Source organism: Coptis chinensis, chromosome 2 (assembly GCF_015680905.1).
Source record: "Coptis chinensis isolate HL-2020 chromosome 2, ASM1568090v1, whole genome shotgun sequence".
In the NCBI taxonomy this organism is placed as follows: Eukaryota; Viridiplantae; Streptophyta; class Magnoliopsida; order Ranunculales; family Ranunculaceae; genus Coptis; species Coptis chinensis.
Genome location: NC_141457.1, coordinates 66,534,351 through 66,555,438, shown reverse-complemented (window position 1 = coordinate 66,555,438; position 21,088 = coordinate 66,534,351). Strand labels below are relative to the sequence as shown.

The following is a 21,088-nucleotide window of genomic DNA, read 5'->3' as shown; positions in this document are numbered from 1 at the left end:
CATGTCGATAAATAAGTGGTGTATTACTTGTTTCTTGTTGATAAACTATCCTTGTTTTATATGACAAAGCATATATTGTATTAACCCATATTATACCTTATACTCTTGGTAGTAGACTAGAATTGGGGATGACACTACTCGGTTTACCATGTGCTGGCTATTGTACAATACATGTGTATTATATACACGAACGTATTGTTGTTGCAAAGCTATTTGGTTATGAGTTGATTTCTCCCTTAGTCTTACTGTCAATACTATGTACACAACTTTCAGATGCAAGGTATTTGTTTAGTACGTTGGTATATCCTTCATTAATGTTAGATAATCCTACTTATATGTGTATGCGTCTTTATTTGGTGTTATGTATACATTTGAGATGATCTCCTATATTTTATACAATGGAAGTTTGTAGACTTCACTTGTTGGGCGCGTAGCTCACTCCTTGTTTTATATATTTTTCAGGTGAACGCTGACTTAATACGGAGTGACGAGTAGAGTATTAGTTAGCTGGTTCTTAGAATCTTAATTCTTTCAAGTTGTAATAAGTAGAGGACTCATTAAGTCTTAAACCTTATTTATTCAGTTATTGGTTGTAAACAACATTTAATTTCCTCCAATCGTAGATCTATTTGACCTAATGAAGCTAAGGATTTTGATTCTACCTTTGTAAATGCAAGTGTCATGTTGATTTGACTGTTCTGCATTTGCTCCAAGAAATCCGGATTGTCAGACCGGCCGGCTGATAGCTATATGGATTCTAGGGCGTTACAAATTTGGAATCAGAGCCCTAGGTTCAAGTGTCCTAGAGGCGATTAAAATAATGTCTTAAACTGAAACTTATAGTTGAGTGAGGACGGTAGCTTTTAGATTTGATATATATAGTTGACATGGACTTTGGAAATATTTATGAAGTTCCCACCTTTGGGCGCAAGTACTAATTTTCCTTTTAAGCTTTTAATTCCGTATGGCGCTGGGGAAGACGTCTTCAGGCGGGTTCAAGGTCGGGTGGTAGGACAGGACTCGGTATTGGTAGAGAGGCAAATCCTATCCCACCACCACCACCTACTATAGTCGAAGTCACTCGCTAATATGATTAGACTTTTAGAGCGGGAGCCGAATCAAACGGTTAACCGCAAAGACCGAGAGAGAGTGACTAGGTTGGAACCGGGAGTACAAAGGCGTTCAGGTTAATGCGGGTAGTTCCAACAGCGGGAGATGTAGCACTAAGAAGACCTCGATCGGAGGATTGGAGTAAACAGGTTGAGAGGTTTCTTAAGATGGATCCACCTAAGTTTGGTGGTACAACCGATCCAAGTGAGGCTGAGAATTGGAAAGAAGATATGGAAACCCTTTTCTCGGTTATGGGGTACACCGGAATACGAAAGCGAGGTTGGCCACTGTATGCTTAAGAGGTGATGCTTCTATCCGGTGGAAATCGGTGAGCAGAGTGATGAGCATCTTTACTCACCGACGAGAATTTAAGCCAAAGATTTGATTTATGATTTTTCCACAAAGCCTTAGATCGGCCAAAGACTAGAGAGTTTATGGCTTTGAGGCGGGTATGATGACGGTGTTTGAGTATGAAACTCAGTTTCACCGATTATCACGACTTCGCTAATCGGGTCTATCTAGATGAAGCCGAAAAAGCCGACAATTTGAGGAGGGTTTAGCTGATTACTTGAGGCCACTTGTGAAAACTTCGCGAACACAAAACACTTCGTGAGGTTATTGACACCGCTAGAATTTTGGAACAAGATCATATAGATCATCCAACAACTATAGACACTAATAAATATGAGGGTGGTGACAAAGGAAAGCAAGTTCAGCGGTACCATCAAGGACAACACCATCGAAAAGGCAGAAAAACAGGAGCATCATCATCGCTCATCGCTATCAAATCTTTGCTAATACAGAGGACGGGCCGCCATTCTATGGTCATTGCTATAATTGTGGAGACCAGGGCCATGTTGCTAGGGACTGCAAGAAACCCAAAGTCTTGCAAAAACATGGACCAGAATGGGCATAGACGAGAATGGAAATAGGCGAAATGGGCGAGGCGAACGGATATAGACGGCAGGGATTCCACGGTGGTAGATGCGGAGGTGGTCAACCCGACAAAGCTATTGAGCCAAAGAGGGGACAAGCGTATGCCTTAGCACCCAGGGAGCCGATTCCTGCCATACCGATGCAACAAGTAGCTAAACAAGGACGAAGCTTTTGCAGTTTTATCTAGAGATAACGGAGCAAAACGGAGCGATAATAGAAGGTATATTTTTAATCCATCGTAGACATGCGAGAATACTTTTTTCGATTCCGTGCTTCTCATTCGTTTATATCACATACTTTCATGCTTGGGTTGGCTATTGTTCCCGATATGCTAGTATTGCCTTTAGAGGTTATAACCCGTTAGGTGAGACTACTATACTTGACCGAAGTTTGTAGGCGCAGTGTTGTTCGATATGGATGATCTAGAATTACCTATTGACTTGATTGTATTATGCATGTATGACTTTGATGTGATATTGGGTATGGACTGGCTTTCAAGTTATCATGTGAAGTTAGATTTGCTACATGAAGATCGAGTATTGAGCTCCCCGGGCGAGCCGGTGGTCATTACAACAGATTAAAGGTAATGATTTAGTAGATGCTTTTTAGCTTTTTGGAGGATGGAGAGCATGGTGTTGGAGTGCCACCGGTTGACGATATTCCGTGGTGGCTGAGTTCTTGGATGTCTTCGAGACATTCCAGGTTTGCCCCTTCTAGGGAGATTGATTTTTGTATTGATCTAGTCCCGGTACTACTCCTATTGCTCGAACTCCTTATCGTATGGCACCTACCGAGTTGAGAGAGTTGAAGGCCCAAATCCAAGACTTGTTGAAACAGGGTTTTATACAACGTAGTATATCTCCTTAGGGTGCACCAGTTTTGTTTGTTAAGAAGAAAAAGATGGTTAAACCGGTTATGTATTGATTTTCGTGAGTTGAACAAAGTTACTATTCGTAATAGGTATCCTTTGCCTAGAATAGATGACTTGTTTGACTTGTTGAGGGGAGCCAAATGGTTTTCTAAGATTGATTTGCGGACAGGTTTCTAGCAGTACGGAAGACTAATAGTATAGATGACTTGTGTAGGCTTTATATTCGGGAGATAGTTAAACTTGCATGGGGTACCAAGATTCTATTGTTTTAACAGAGATAGCCAGTTTACTTCAAGGTTTTGGAAGAGCTTTCAGAAAGCGTTGGGCACCACTTTAGATTTAAGTACGGCTTTTCATCCACAGACTGACGGACAGACTGAGAGAGTGAACCAGATACTCGAAGATATGTTGAGAGCATGTATTCTCGACTTTAAGGGTGGTTGGGAGGACCATTTACCCTTAGCTGAGTTTGCCTACAACAATAGTTATCAAGCAACTATTGGTATGGCACCATTTGAAGCTTTGTATGCTATCTATGTCCTTTTTTGTAGTAGTGGTTGATGGTCAAGTGGGGCTGGTGGAGGGCTTCGTCTGGAAAAACTTTACTTCCTAAAGGGGCTAGTAGAAAACTCTTTGTTTGCTATAGCAGCACACAACCTACTACATGTTTGCTATATCTAATAATATTACTACACATTACACATAAGTACATATACTCAAATATCTATAAAAGGATATAAACAACTTACAATTTTTCTCGCCACTTCCCTCAGATCATCATCATAATATCCACCATTCTTGTCTTGACGAGCTAAAAGCCACAAATTAGCTCTATCATCCTCATCAAAAGATTCTCCCAACTCTTCTTTCTATTATAAAACATATAAATAGGAAGTCCAATTATTTGTAGAGTATATGTTACGTTCAATATATAAATTGATATTTAAAAGATTTGTGCAAGTACTTACCAATTTATCTTCTAGGCCAAAGATATCCAAGCCTCACGATTCGGTGGTTATACTTATTCATTTTCCTTCGTGCTGATTGTAATTTGCTTCTCTCCTTTCAAAAATGGTTTACATGCATTCTTAGTATATATATTTCACAAGTATTATGAATAAACACAACCAATTTACTGAAAATTCTATTCTAATAAAATTTATGATATACCTGGAACTCTCCCGTTAATCTCGATTTCACAAATGCATGCCAGTCGGGTTTCCTTATCTTATATTTTTTAGGTGGATTTGTAAACGCATCTTGATCATCTTTAAAAGGGAAGATAAACTTCTTCGTAAGCATATTCTTGAAGGTCCTCCAACGAACTCCAATTGATTTCAAAACTGCCTTCCTATACTTAACATCTATATTGAATCTAATCGAAAATAATGAACAAACAAAAAAAATCAAGATACAAGCATGATAAGAAACAAACCAAAAAAGGAATTATACAAGATATATTTACCAGAATGCCGACCCACAAAAGATTTAGAAGCTCCTCGGGTGCTTTTTTCCCATGTTTGAAAAGCACTTAAAGGAATTAGGGCTCATAAAAATCACCTTCCCAACCGAAAAGCTGGTTAAGACCTTTTGACCTATAGGCTTACCTTTTCCATTAAATTCAACAATAATTATTATGCCATCCCACTTACGAGACAAGGCATGCATTATGGTCGCACCTCCTCTCTCACTTAGTGCTTCAGGTGTCACTTAGTTCTTCTTCGCCTTCGAATGGACAACCTCTTACGGATCCATCATTGAACTATGAATAACATATGGTAGTAATTAGTACGTAAGATAAACCATATTATCCACATTCAAACCATATTATCTACATTCAAACCATATTATATAGAGTAGTAAACTGAATGCAATAGTAAATAGACGATTAAAATGAATAAATACAAGATGGACTAACCACTTTTAAAAAAAAATCAATCAATTTGAAATTATTAAAAACACTTAATAAAAAGTCTTACAACCAAAAATTGCAATAAAGAGGAAAAACAAACACTAGGTTTTAGAAGAATCATTCTCGACCCATATTCCCTCCACAGTCTTTACGTTGAGAAAATTGGTTGAGATTCATCATTCACATCAAATGAATCAACACTTGGCACGACTTCAGCTGAACCCTATCTCCAATATCCCCATCAAACACGCCATTACCAATATCGCTAACATTATAACATCTTTTAGGAGCTGTTAGAGCAATCGACCATTTAGGATCAAGTTGATCGGGAACATAAAAGACTTGCTTGGCTTGAGAGGCTAAGATAAAGGGATCAGATTTATGCCCAACTCTACCAAGATCCACTAGTGTGAAACCCGGATCATCGGTCTTTATGCCATTCCCAATCGTCAACCCAATCACACTTGAACACTTTGGAATGTGAAACTGAAAATAATCAAGAAGCCATATTTCAACGACAACACCATAGAAGGACATGTTGGAAAAGTCTGGATTTTTGTCCTTTGCACTTGCAACTTGCATTGCTCCCCGCCACCAAGCTTACACCACTATTTTGATTCACTTTCGTGAAGCATCATCGACCTTTTGTGGAAAACCGATAACCATTGATGACATAACTCTCATATTTCAATGCATGCATTCGAGGTCCCCTGAGCTATCCAAGTTAACACACTTGAGATTTTGTTATTCGAATGCTTCGCTCTTACTCAAACCTATATTATGTTTAAAGTTAGTAACCAAAGCACACAAAATTATTACTTAACAATAGTTTATCTTACCCTTCCTTTCAGCCAATCACTAAAAGTACGGATGTGTTCTTCTTGTAACCAAGTTGGTTTCTTTGAGGAACGGGGTGTTTTTTTTTAGGTACTCCATGTGCTCCCTATTAAGTTTTAGAATGAATTAGTTATAGAATTTCTAAGCCAATGGAATAATCAACACGGAAACACTTAAAGAAATTTACCCAATGTAAGGTTCAACAACTCTTGTGTTTAGCAAAAGACATAAAGATGTGCTTGCTCTAAGGCGATACCATCAACTGCAGTGGCAACCCCCCCTGGAGTGATTCCTTCCGAAGCATATCATCGGTGTGATTTTAGAGTTGGCGGGAACTCCAATTGGGTCCAAATCAGATAAGAATTCACTACAAAACTCAATTGCTTCCTCTGCAATATAATTTTCAGCCATGCAACCTTCTCGGGCGATTGCGATTTAGTACATAACCCTTCAACACACTCATATACCTAAGACATTATAAGACAAAAAGATAGGATGATTCTCCATTTTTCATACATTATAAAGACAAAAAAAAGTGGGATAAAGTTTTTTACCTCTCAAATGGGTACATCCATCGGAAGAAAACTGGACCACAAAGTTTAACCTCTCTAACGAGATGGACGATGAGATGAACCATGATGTCGAAGAACGGCGGTGGAAAGTATTTCTCCAACAAACATAGTGTGACGACGACATCCCTTTGAATTTTACTCAACTGCATCACATCTATTACTTTCGCACAAAGTGCATTAAAGAAGAAGCACAGTCTAATAATTGTATACCTCACATGTTTCGGCAAGACAGACCGTATTGCCACTTTGGAAAGCAATTGTTTGCATCAAAACATGGCAATCATGTGACTTCAGCCCTTGTAACTTCAAGTCTTCCATTGAAACACGTGTCTTGAAATTAGAAGAGTATCCTTCTGGGACTTTCATCTCATGCAATGTTTGGCAAACCCTATGTTTTTCAGCTCTAGACAATGTGTAACAAGGTTTGGGGGTAAGAATGTCCTAGTTTTACCAATCTTTGGTGCTAGTTCATCCTTTCCCATGTCCTCAAGGTCCGTGACGACCATTGACCGGTGTCCTTTGTTTTCGAGGGAATGTTAAGCAATGTACCAATAATCTTTCACACACATTCTTCTCAATGTGCATGACATCCAAAATGTGTCGACAAGCAAAACTCCCAATAGTCCATTCAAAAAACACCGACTTCTTCTTCCAACATTTCTTAACAACCGTCGACTCCATCATCAACCTGTTTTGACCTTGGTGTGGTTGACCTCTTTGCTTGTCCTCCTACACCTTGTCGCTTCCTTTTACCCACTCGCTTTACTGATTTTCCTCCTGTGACCTTTTTCCCCCCTTTTGGCATTACTGATTTGCTCAAACCTGTGTTCTTCACTTTTTTCCCCCAAGAGACTTTGATCATGCTAACCTTTGCTTTTACTTTATCACCATCCAACACTTCTGGCTGTAACTCAAACTCTTGCTTGCCATAAAAAGCCTTCCTTTGTTTTCTAAATGGGTGGTTCTTTGGGAGGAATCTTCTGGTGGCCATGTATACATTTTTACAAGAATGCTTTAATCTAAAACGAGCGTGTTTTTCACCACATACTGGGACAAGCATAATACCCTTTAACACAACAACCGGATAGATTACCAAACGCTGGGAAATCATTTATTGTCCATAATAACACAGATCTCAATGTGAAGGTTTCTTGTCGGTAAGCATCATAAACATCAACCCGATTATTCCATAGAACTTTTAAGTCATCAATCAAAGGCTGCAAGTACACATCTATATCGTTTCACGGTTTATCGTGGACTGATATTAACATAGTTAACATCATGAACTTTCGTTTCACGCGCCAACCAAGGTGGAAGGTTGTAAGTGATCAACATAACAGCCAACAACTGTACTTCTTCGCTCAAAGAACCATGTGGGTTGAATCCATCGTAGAAAGGGCTAGGCGAAGATTCCTCGAATCTGGCGCAAACTCGGCCACATAGCATCTACAGACTTCCATGCCGGAATCTGGCGGGTGACCGAAGTTTGTCATCAACTTCTCTTTCATTGGCATGCCATGTCAAATCCTCGGCAGTTTTTGCTGATCAAACATCTTTCCGAACCTCGGGATGGGTGGAAAGTACCACATAACTTTTATATGGGCACACCTTTGCTTGTCTCAGTCATATTCTTATTCTCTTTAAACCTTGACACTCCACAAGTAGGACATGTAGTGCGGTCCTTATTAGCATCACCTCTATATAGTATGCAATCATTAGGACATGCATGTATCTTTTCATACTTCATTCCATAAACGGACAACATCTTTTTCACCTTCCCCATTGAAGAGGGTAGTAAATTACCTTCAGGAAGCCCGTCTCCAAACAATTTCAATAACTCAGAAAAAGACTTATCAGACCACCCACCCTTCGCTTTTAGATTGTACAATTTCACCACCATTGATAACTTGGTATACTTGGAACACCCTTCATATAATGGTTTCTCAAAGATCATTGAGCAGTTTTCCAAACTCTCCGGGATCCCCCGGATATTGTTCAAGTCCGGCTTGTAGCAAGTTTTTGTGCTTTCGCTACATTGTGCGGAGTTTCCATCCCGTGAAGGAAGGCATCCTGTCTATCAAAACAAGGAGTTGCACTAAGAATTTTCTCCCCATGAAATACCCATCTTGTGTATTGCTTATCAATCCGTGATGGAAAAGGTGATTTCTAACCACCTTTTGACTTAACTTCGCAAAGATTGACCACGGTGCTCACATGGACATCTCATACAAGTCTCCTCGATTCTCTGGGGTTTGCAAATAAAAGAAAATTTGCAACCCCTTGAATATATTCATCGACAACCTATCCTTGGACATCCACGATTTGTCCATTTAGTATCTAATAAGTATGTGCGTGGCAAGAAGTTCCCCAAGACATCCAAACAGAGCACTCAATTTTGCTAAAAATATAAATAAATAAAAATGCAAATACATAAAGGAAATACCTTAGATGAATTTGGTTTGTACATGTGGCTTTGTTGGGGTTCAAGGCAGTTTTTCCTTTGATGGAAAGCTCACTACTAATTCTTGGAATTACTATTTTAGGTGTAGTTTCTTGGTTGGTCTAATAATTATAGTAGATATGGGTGTTATGCTGAAAAATTAGATGTGAATATGAGAAGTAGAAGTGCAGATTTCTTACTGTTTTACTAGAGTTGGAATAGTATTCATATATCAAGGTTAGAATTTCGATTTATTAAATTTGTCTAAAGAATTGCTACTTTGGCTTGTAGTTGAGCAATACGCACTTTTGGCTTGGTGAGTCTCAGAGGGAAGAAACGAGAACCCAACAAATTGTTGAATGTGGTTTTATTAAACTGCTTTCTTTTCATGAAATATTTTATGCAAGAGAATGACTTTATTGTTTCCAAGCCTAGCTGGTAATGTCCTTAGTCAAAATAGGATGTTGTATACATGCAAAATCCATTAATTAGTATATTATTTGTTACTTGAGTAGGTTTTGGTTGTTGCATACTTTGGTAAAGACTAAGGGTAGGTGGTGTACCAGTATTTCCTTGGCTACTTTAATGGTTTTTATCTTTTCTTTTCACTTTTTAATAAGCGGACGCTTTGTTTACCTTTTATATGTTAAAGTTAGTAATTTAGAATTCATTTCAGTTGTTAAGCTTTATGTTAAGTTCTTTGTTCAATCTGACAGCCTTTTTACACACAAGTAGGACACACACACGCATGTACACACAACAAAACGTTAAAGCACTCACACTAAAGACCATCATGTACAGTACTCTATATATCTCTTCTTAACATCACCACTATCTATTCATCTTCACACACAACACTTCATTTGTACTCTCTCGGTTCATACAAACATGGTGTTATCTATTGTTCTTCTAAAGCTTGTTGAATGGCTCTTGTATCAACTTTTAGCTAACTCGTGTTACCAAGGGCACCAATACTGATTTTTAGACAATACCAATTTTACCAAGGGCACCACACACTAACCACAAGACAAACGAGTCCTAGCATTAGGAGTGAAAAGAATAATCTTTTAAAATAATTTAATAATCAAAACACAATTTTTCTTTCTAATATTCAAAATCAAACAAGAAAGATTTATAAATTTTATTTTTAATTGAAGATACTCATTGATTTATTTATTTTATTTTAAAAAAATTAATTGAATTATAAAATTTATCAAAGTTTGGAGGAACCCCAACATGAAAACAAATAAACAGTCTCATAATAATTTACTTAATCAAATCTATAATATTTTCTCCACATTATTACAATTGAAATCAAAGCAAAACTTTTAACTTAATTTATTCAATCACTCATTTGAATATACTCAATCAAAGCAAAGCAATATGACATAACACGAACCCTACCCAACTCGACCCATCCCTAGTTCAAGATCAAACACAATTTATTCAAGCCTGTACGATGAGAATAATTAACAAATTAATAAATATCTAAAGTAAAAGGAGGTTAACTTGAGCTCACTTTAATCTTTCCAATGCATAAAAATCTTGTTTTTATTGGGGGCTTTGTTCTTATTAGGAGAGTTGTAAAATCTTGTAAGCAGCAAAATAGCCTTCGCCCAAACATTACGCAAATTAAGCTGATGCCATACTGTGATAACTCTCCTTGAACCATAGAAGAATTTCAGTCGGATTAGATGCAAGAGACCGTAAATCCAGTTCAGTCTTAAACTAACAATTTGGTGAGAGCATAACTTGAGGTCTTCTTGTTGATGTGTTCCGAAAATGGGACAAAGTACCATAACTGTGCTAAGGAACGCGGGAGATGGGAAGATGGGAAGAACTCAAGTTCGTTCCAAAATGGCAAAGATGGTCTAGTTCATTTTATCAGACACTACATCAGCTGAAAAGTTAAACGTATTTTTCAGCTTTTGAAATATAATTGTATTGGCTTATAAAAAAGAAGTACGTCTTCCGACTCAACGTACTTAATCAGGGGACATTCAGACCTAGGATCAAGTGACCTGTGTTTTTTTTTCTCGAAGGAGAAAACTTATGTGTTAAAAAGTTTGGACAAGTACCAAAAGCACTGCTATCAGTCATCCCACCTCCCACGAGGATTGTTTGAAAGATCTTTGAAATGGCAAATCAAATACATCTCTTCTAACCAAAAGACAAAGAAACCAAATATTTGGTCCAAGAAATGAGATTCCAATGTCCTTTTACACGTACCTCCCTCCCTTCAAAGGGACTCCTCTGCCAAAATCTAATCCAACCAACCAACACGTTTCAATGATTTAATATCATCTCGTTGGCCCATAACCTTCTTATCGTCACCTCCCCGAACTTTTAGTGCATCTCCTACCCCACATCATGTCTAGGTTTATGTTGGCTTCTGATTCCTTTCATGAATCAAGATCCTATACACTCTCGAGTTAGATAGGAACCTATCTATCAAGTGGCCTTACATACACACATTAAGCATAAATAGGCAAAAAGAATAGAAAAAAACAATATGAAGCCTAGGAATAATCTCACCAGCAGCAGCCGTATTGTCCGTAATAAGGTGCGGCGTTTTAATTGTAAAGGCTTCTGTGCTAGCTTGCTGGAGAGTCACACTTACAAGTTACATCCGTAATGACTATATCTCAACTCTTGAATTTGTTGTTTAGATGCGCAAACGACGAACTTATATATAATGTGACATATTGCTGATGATTTGGTGCTGTTTCTGATAGATATTGCAGCCATTATTTTGATTAGAGGTCTTGCATTTTCCTAAACCTTGATGAGATACGTACATAAATTTTGGTTTAGAGATACAAACCAAAGGTTTTGTATACTATGGTTCAGCCACAAAACTTATACTTCAGAGGTCCCAATTAGCCACAGCCCACAAGTGCTGAGAGAATATTGGAATGAAGTAGCAAGGAGCAACTCAACGTCTCAACCCCCAGGATTACTAGATCGGGGTCGTCGTATATTTGATCTCTACCGATCTTAAGAATTGTATCTTTCTATCTACATCAAACATCAAAGTATAAATGTAGATAGATAGAGGTGTCAGAATTTGGTACAGTGCACCTGGGAAGGAGAAGGGAAGGGGTACTTACCTATTTTTATGACAAGGGGGACTATTCTCAAGTATGTTATAACCCAATCCTAACTATCAATTACGATTTATATGAAAAAAATGTACTGTCACAATAAACAACAACCAGTAACACCAGAACATGCATAAACAACGGCCATGAGTCATTGTTTGAATTATGATCGGAAAAGAGGTGGGATGAAATTACAAAAATAAGTGCTCATGGCTGTGTTGAAATAACAAGTGTTAATAGCCTCAGACTGAGGTTCTCATTGAAAACAAAAAATTCAAATGCAATAACAAATATTTCTACAAACAATTTAAACAAGAAAAAAGAGATAAACAAAAAAAATACTTACTTTTAGATTTCAGAAACCTTTGTTGTAGTAGTAATCAGACTGATCCCTTCTAGCTCAAACAAGTTTAAACGCTAAAGCAGTGAAGAAGTGAGTGTGCAAGAGACCAATGAGATGAAGAAAAAAAAAGGGCGTAATTGTTAGGGTTTGCCTGGAAGGGGAAGAAGGATATATAGGGGGTAACCCTAACATCAATCCCTTAATATCCGGCGAGAGGGAAAAGTAATTGGGGTGAGCGGGGATCATCGAGGGGAATTTCTCATTATTGCTGTTTCGATAAGATTTTTTTTTTTGATTCGATAAGTTTTTTTTTTGATAAATTAAAGTTGTTTCCATAAGAGAGGAGTATATTGACGGTTTAAGAAGGTATATTGACGGTTTAAGAAGGTTCAATTCTTACTAGAGTCCATTGATTTTGGTATTCTTTTTTTCGGTTAACTTGTTGACGGTTTAATTGAAAGGAAAATGGACCAAATCTAGTGCCCAAAAAACTGTGAGAAGGTTGGCGGTTTATTCTATTGCTAATTTGATCATTGTAAGAAATAATATTATATTTTCTTGACACTTGTGTCATACCGACATAATATTACAACAGCCGTCATAAAATTATTATATTTTCTTGGCTTGTGGTTTATTCTATTGCTAATTTGATTGTTGTAAGAAATACTATTATATTTTCTTGACACTTGTGTCATACGACATAATATTACAACAACAGCCGTCATAAAATTATTATATTTTCTTGACGCTTGTGCCATACACGACATAATGTTACAACAGCCGTCATGAATTTATTATATTTTCTTGACGCTTGTGTCATACACGACATAATGTTGCGATAGCCGTCATAAATTTATTATAATTTCGTGACGCTTGTGTCATACACGACATAATGTTGCAATAGCCGTCATAAAAATATTACTAAAACACCTATCTTGACGGTTTTTAACAAAGCCGTCAAGATAGATAAAAAACAAGCGTCATAATATGTCATTTTTTTAGTAGTGTCGAAACGTCATTCATGAACTATTATATAGTCACTAAAAAAACAGGAAAACACATATCATTATTGGCTTTATTTATAAGGAAAGCTCAATTGTTTTGTAGGCCATCTTCTCTTTGCGGGGTTAAAGCTTTTAAGTATATGATTGTATTACTTTTTCTGTAGGTAAAATCAATCTTTTAATGTGAGGTACCATCTCACTTTTGTTCTAATAGTGATGAAAGAATAGTAGGAACGTATCTGTGATCTATGTAAAAGGCGATATCACAGATCAATCGTCTCTAGGAAGCCTAGGATTTGTTTTGGGTAATCAGTTAGTAATACATACTATTATATTATGTCATTATCATTAGATGTGTTCACAGGTTCACGTACCTGTACAATTAGTAAGTAGCTTCTGAACTTCTTTTAATGAAAGATGTAGTTTCTTAAGACGAAATATGACAAAAATTAAATTATTTTGTGGTATGTTGACCTTAATTTGAGTATAATGCATTTTTATTTTAATTTGTATTTTGAACTGCAGTGCAGTCAACAGCTTTTGAACGCTTAGCATTTTACATTTTGTGCTCTTATCTGGGTCGAGTTCATACCAACCGAAGTGTTTGGTACCTTTTTGGTACTTCACACTGATTTATTCATGTAGGCTAGCATATGACTTTTTTCCATCTAAGTTTGTTTCTTAACTATGATTACCGTGAGCAAGGTTGTGAGTAACCGTTTGGCTCATCAAATCTATTTTTATCACATTAATGCACATGAATGGTTGTATTTAATGGATTGAATGCTACATTTTTGCATGTTAGGCGTGATGGTGATTAATATATAAGGTAACCAAGGGAGCTCAACTGACGTCGCTGTTGAAGTGTTTGTGTGATTAATATAGATTAAACTGGCGGAAGTTTCAGCTTATCAAATCTACTTTTGAATTAAATAAAACAACTAAAACTAAAACAAATTTTTGTTTCTCTTTGAAATATTCTCAATAACACAACTCTCCAGAACCCTAATTACAAGCCTGTTATTTATATTAATCTTAAAAACTATAAACCAATAGTAACACGACACGTGTCAGCAACTAAAATATAATAACTAAACTAGTGGGCTCACAACCCATGGGCTTTAGCCATACTGATGTCTGTATCACTCTCCCCATGTTGAAGAAGCTTGTCCACAAGCTTGTTGACATAAAAACCCACCAATATGCAAAAGTTCTTCAAACTTGTATACGTCACCCTCTCGAGATTCTGAGGAATTCGACCTCAAATCTTTTCCAAATATCGGCTCAAACAAATAATGTGATACTACAATGTTGCTAGTACTCCTTTTTTGAAACACAGTGAATACTGGAAGTTACGAAGTATGCGTTGAAGTGTTTTGTGGCTGCGAGCAAAAACCTTCTCAAATTTGGTTAGAAAAGGATCAATATAACCACCACGTTGTGCTTGCTGAGTTGGATGAACAAGATCTTCATAGATCTGGTCAACAGGACGTCTTTGTTGCAATGGAAGGTGATGAATTTGCTGATTTCATTTGTTATCACGCTCAAAACATGACACAACGTGATTAAAAGGTTCACGAACTAATGGAGGAACCTCGACTGGATGGTCATGCTGGAGCCATTGTTCAACTTCGTTTACGGCTGCTTTTGCAACCGTATCGATAAGACACTGGGTGAGGAGTCGGTGACCAGCCCGAACATCAAAAGGGCCTTAATGGTTGGTAATGGTCCACGCAACCCGCTTCTAGCAAGGCGATATCGTGGGTCTTTGAATTATCTTGTAGTGTCTGCGCAGTCGCGATAATAGTGACCAAGGTAGGGGGTGAGAGTATTGTAGTCACAATATGTGCACCCACCACTTCAAGACCTTGCGACGCTGGAGCAGTCTGAAGACGAGAAACCTCTTGCTGTGGACAGAATGAGTGAGGTGCATATCCCAGATTCGGGTTTGGCGTATAAAGAGGAACATAATGATATTGACTAGGGTTCCAAGACTGATAATAAGGAGAACAACCCTGATACATCATCTGCTGCTGATAGAGATCTGGATAATAGCCGAATGGCATAGAAACTGGCGGTGTCTGAAAACTCTGAGAATGCGCTATTAATGGTGGAACCTGTGACGGCTACTGAAAAGGTAAACTAACTTCTGGAGAAACCCTAGAATTTTGTTGTTGGGCGGCTAGAAGTGCATTCAAGGTTTCTTGCATAGCTTCAAACTTGGCATTCAAATTCTGATAATTTTTTTTCTAGGTGTTCCATCTCTTGTTTCTTGATATACGACATAAAAATTAAAACTTTAATTTTGAAAGAAGACAAAGACAGAAAAATAATTTTCGAGTGAACAGTAACGCGATGAATAGTGTTCCCGATGAACAGTGTTTCGTGAACACTGCCGATGAACAGTAATACAAAAATTCAAACGAATAAGAAAAAGGAAAATTGGATTTTACTCAGGAACGATTCGTGCTCTGATACCAAATGATGTAGATTAAACTGGCGGAAGCTTCAGTTTATCAAATCTACTATTGAATTAAACAAAACAACTAAAACTAAAACAAATCTTTATCTCTCTGAAATATTCTCAATAATACAACTCTCCAGAACCCTAATTACAAGCCCGTTATTTATATTAATCCTAAAAACTATAAACCAATAGTAACACGACACGTGTCAACAACTAAAATAGAATAACTAAACTAGTGGGCTAACAACCCATGGGCTTTGACCATACTGATGTCTGTATAGTATTATACCCCCTCTAGATGAACAATTGACTAAAATCATTGAGGAGGATGCAAGAGGAACAATCTATGTAAGATTTTGATTAAGGAATGCAGGTAGGGGTCCGCCTAACCCCATAGCTATCATTCAAAAAAAAAAAAAAATAAATAACTAAACTAGTGGGCTAACAACCCATGGGCTTTGACCATACTGATGTCCGTATAGTATCAGTTAGTAATACATAATCTACTATATGATAGCCGAGTATTTAGGAACCCCCTCTCCACTGTCGAGTAGGCAATTTGTAATCTTCATAGTTGCTCAATTTCGAAATACCTCCCTCACAAAAATTAGAACAAACCCCATATTTATTAATAATTTAGAAAAGCCTCCCTAATAACACTTAAATTATATAATTATCCCTAATTTCCCTCACTAATATTAGAACAAGCTCTCTTTTATTAATAATTTAGAAAAACCTTTCTAATGTCACTTAAATAACATAATTATTTTCTATTGAAAAAATAGATGAGCTTTTTCTACATAATTACAATTACCAATTACAATTAGAATCCAAAAAAATCATGTTAACTATCGAACTCGAGGGACGGGTTTCAAGACTTTAAGAGTTTAAAAAAAAAAAAAAAAAAAACCAATGCGCAGCATGGTTTGTATACCTGTATTATATTATGTCATTATCATTAGATATGTTCACAGGTTCACGTACCTGTACAATTAGTAAGTAGCTTCTGAACTTCTTTCAATGAAAGATGTAGTTTCTTAAGACGAAATATGACAAAAATTAAATTATTTTGTGGTATGTTGACCTTAATTTGAGTATAATGCATTTTTATTTTAATTTGCATTTTGAACTGCAGTGCAGTCAACAGCTTTTGAACGCTTAGCATTTTACATTTTGTGCTCTTCTATGGGTCGAGTTCATACCAACCGAAGTGTTTGGTACCTTTTTGGTACTTCACACTGATTTATTCATGTAGGCTAGCATATGACTTTTTTCCATCTAAGTTTGTTTCTTAACTATGATTACAGTGTGCAAGGTTGTGAGTAACCGTTTGGCTCATCAAATCTATTTTTATCACATTAAGGCACATGGTTGGTTGTATTTAATGGATTGAATGTTACATTTTTGCATGTTAGGCGTGATGGTGATTAATATAAGGTACCCAAGGGAGCTCAACTGACGTCGCTGTTGAAGTGTCTGTGTAAAAGGTTTTCTAAGTTTGTTAATGTTCAATTGTAAATAGAAGAATGCATTGTACAACCATTCTTACTATATATTTGCTTACCCTTGAGTTAAACTTTTAGTCACTTCATTTGTTCACTCTGCGCCTAAACCATTTCTCTTTTTAAGAAGTGACTGTCTATTGAGTGATCATGACTTGGTCGTGGATTCAGTAGGTTACATTACCATAGTGAATCACCAATAAAGATGATTTATAAAATATTGGGACATTCTTATATACCAAGGTTGAAAGTAAACTTGCGGGTTAATTTGATATATATAAGAAAAATATTGTCATGCATCAATAGAATAACATATCTTATATATAAAGCGGATACCAGATTTCTCAATTAGTTCCCGTATTTCCGGTTTTACACCAAGGTTTTTAATGGGAAGGGTACCGGAAAGTTAGACAGCCACTTATTTTTTGTTCTTCATTGAAAGGGTACATTTGTAATTAGCCTGTCACCCGAAAAATAACCCAAACAGACGCACCGCTTCGAGCAGTTTACCAAAACTAGAAAAGCTAAACTGTTCGGTCATCTTCTCTAAACCAATCTCTTTCTCAACTCTCTATCTCTGCGCCTTTACATTTTTTTTCATAATTGATTGATGCATCAAAGAGGCGATTCTTTGAGATAAATCCGTTTCATGAAGAACTGCAAAGTGATTGTGATTCCGTTCCGGATGTCCCAGATGCAGTGCCTCTTCATAGCGAAATCGGAATAGACTCAAATCCGGGATTCTTGGGGTGGGATGGCAATATTTTCGATCGATAGGTGGGATAAGAATAGGATGACCATTGGAGCATGATAATGACCGCTTTTCTGAGTTGAAGTTCAAGTATTTTGACACTATTCATGTACGTTATGTGTGTTCTGAAAACTGGTATTTGTTTGCTGCTTCTGAGTTTGGGGATCGTTAATTATATCAGTTTAGGGGAATTGAAATTGATGTAGACGTTGAATCTTCTTCATCCACGTTTATGGAAACTGAGTAAGGTCTTACAAGATTTGACAGAAATTTCAAAGCCTTGAGTTTTAGGTTTATTTATCGAGTTTGGATTTGTTTGGTTTGATGTCTGTTGTTTATTTTTGCTATGTTGGATCTGCACTTTGATGGGGTTTAGTTGGGGATTTTGGATATCTTTTCTGTTTCAGCAGGTTTGCTCAGCATTGTTGTTTTCTTTAAGCATGTTTATAAAGTGAAGTGTGTGTACGAAATTTAGTATGTTTATTATGTATTTTAGAATGTTTATTATGTATGGAACAGATTCTAAACTTCATAGTGCATTAGTTAGTTGAAAATAAATAAATTGGAGTTTTAACACATTTATTTGTTTTTTCAGTGGATAGGCCAACACCCATGGATGTTGATGGTGTTATTGAATGCCCAAAGCTTAATTCTTTGAAGTCCGGGATAAGTGTTTTGAATGACTTTCCATGTGTCAGCATTCCTTGCAATGCCCATGATAGCCACTACTAGGTAATGTTACTTCTAAAAAAAACTTTTGAAACAGTACCAGTATCATCCACTAGAAATTTTCTCAATGGCTTCCCTTAGCTGAATGGTTGTACAACACCACTTATCATGGCTCTTCGAAAACCACTCCTTTTGAAGCTATATATGGACAACCGCCTCCTCATCTACTGAGCTATGCATCTGGATCAACAAAAGTTGCTCATGTGGAGGATGAACTTAAAATAAAGGATCAAAAACTCCGTATGCTAAAAGAAAATCTTCATCATGCCCAATCAAGAATGAAACAACAAGCTGACCAACATCGTTCTGAACAGGAATTTCAAGTTGGTGAATGGGTATATTTAAAGTTGCAGCCATATAGACAAAGTTCAGTTGTGCTGCGAGCTTCAATGAAACTCTCTCCCCGATTTTATGGACCATTTCAAGTTCTCGACAAGATTGGAAAGGTTGCTTACCGGCTGTCCTTACCTGCTTCAGCCAAAATTCACCCTGTCTTTCGTGTTTCCCTACTAAGAAGAAGTTGGGAACTCATGCAGTTCAAGTATCTAAACTCCCAAACATTACCGATGACAATGTTTTGCAAATTCAGCCACATGTTGTACTTAAACGGAGGATGGTAAAGAAGGGTACTCGTGCTGTTACAGAGGTTTTAGTTCAATGGGAAAATGCTCCAGTTGAAGATGCAACATGGGAGGTTTGGGAATAGCTTAAAGAGCGATTTCCACTCTTTCAACCTTGAGGACAAGGTGTTTCTAAATAAACTGAATACTGAAAATAGTTGTGTCAAATGCTATTCGTGAAGAAGCCACACAAGTTTTCATGGCAGGACATATTACCAAAACATGTTATGTATTAGCTTTAGCACTGTGCAGAAGAGGATGTCAGGTTGGTGCACTTATTACTTCTTTCAATGAATAATTTCTCACAATAGTTTGTCGTCTTTGTTATATCTTATATGAATCCATGGAACCTTCTCAATTGGAACAGATCATTGTGCCACTCCCCGATGAACTCAAAAGGCTAAAGTCGAAAATTCCTTTAGAGTTCCACGACTGTGTGATTCCTGCAAGCAGTGCCAATAGATATAAATGCAAGGTACTAGATTTTCTTTAAATGTTTTAGCACAAAATGCAAAATAATAGATGGAATCTTCTTTAGGCAATTTAACCAGTTTTGGTTCGCAGAAGAGGAAGGGGAAATTAATATGTTGGGGTCTCCAAAACCATAAAATGTCGTAGTTTGCCTATGACGATGCTGGACCAGCTCATTGACTTTGCTTCTAATGCTTGGGGAACTCTGTAAAGGCTGCCTGTCGCTAAAAATATCTCTACATATTTATTTTAAAGACTTACAGGTTTGTCAAAAAAGATAGGCATCTGGAGGAGTGACCAGAACCTTTCATTCTTCTTCTTTACCATTGTAATGGGAGAAGAAGAAATAGAAGAACAATTGGCCATGCACTGAGAAGATATACAGCTCGAGCAGTTTAACTCACAACGGCGATCAGGCATTTGCATGCACTTGATGCATCTCATTTGTGCAGCTGTTGCTGCAAGGTAAGCAAATTCTGTAGTCAAGAGACTTGCAAGATTTGCTATCAGTGTATTCATAGAAACCTTGATTGCAAGGGTAAGGCGTGCAAATGCCAGGTGAGACCGCCATGGGGAGAGAAGAGGGGAAACCAAGACCCAAGCAGACAGGATGAAAAGATTGCTCAGCAGCAAGCTCATATACCTTAACTTCGCTTGGGGCTGGGCTGCTCTTATTTACTTGAAACCACGAACAAATAACCCCATGATCAGACAATCTAATTCCACAGGCATGAAACCTCCCTCCTATAACAGAAACCATTGGTTCCTTGGGAACTAAGTCCACATTATTGCCTTCGCCTGTAGAGGGCACAACATAGATTGCTTCATCCAAAACCAAACTCCTTCCCCAACAAAACACTCTAGAATCCTTACCTTCTACAACTCCACAACAATTATAGGTCAGTCAGGATGGCTGTAATACGAGTTCACAGCATGCTGGCTTGGACATCACTTCTGATGGGGGATTTCAAAGGCATAATGCAGGCACTTCCACCACAGTTAATAGGTGTTCTAAAAGCAAAGACAAAGGCAAGGGCTATGTGGTAGTGGGTGGATCTGGAAAGTAACTGATGAATGACGATTGTACTGTTTTATCGCTCAAGATAATGTATGTCTAAGAGGTTCAGGGGGCTAGATCAGATAGGTGTGCCAATTTAGTTATTTTTTTTTCCTGATTGAAGGTGTTGTGTGGTACTGGTTAATTCAGTCTCATACTTAGTCCAGCAGTATCTATTTAGCTTGGAGCTTTTGCCTTCAATGCTCCTAATCCAGGACATAAAACTGCGACTATTAATGGAAGTAGTTCATGATTGATCAAGATCCAAGACATGTCTTAATGTAATTGGTATGTATTACTTTTCTATAATAAGATTTATAGTACAAGTGAAACACAATGATGCCGCTCTCTGTCTCTCTTCTCGC

At 37.3% G+C, this 21,088-nt stretch overlaps 1 long non-coding RNA gene across 8 annotated transcripts; it reads left to right on the top strand.

The window, feature by feature from the left end:
• The first annotated feature begins 17,413 nt into the window (after nt 1-17,413).
• On the top strand, nt 17,414-21,088 carry LOC147517265 (uncharacterized). Of its 8 annotated transcripts, none has more exons than XR_015211404.1 (4): nt 17,414-17,955; nt 18,442-18,578; nt 18,890-19,460; nt 19,563-21,088. It is a non-coding gene; the product is annotated as an uncharacterized LOC147517265 (long non-coding RNA). The 8 variants fall into 8 exon arrangements; XR_015211403.1 differs by having other exon boundaries at nt 18,714-19,460; XR_015211405.1 differs by having other exon boundaries at nt 18,442-19,460; nt 19,563-19,670; nt 19,760-21,088.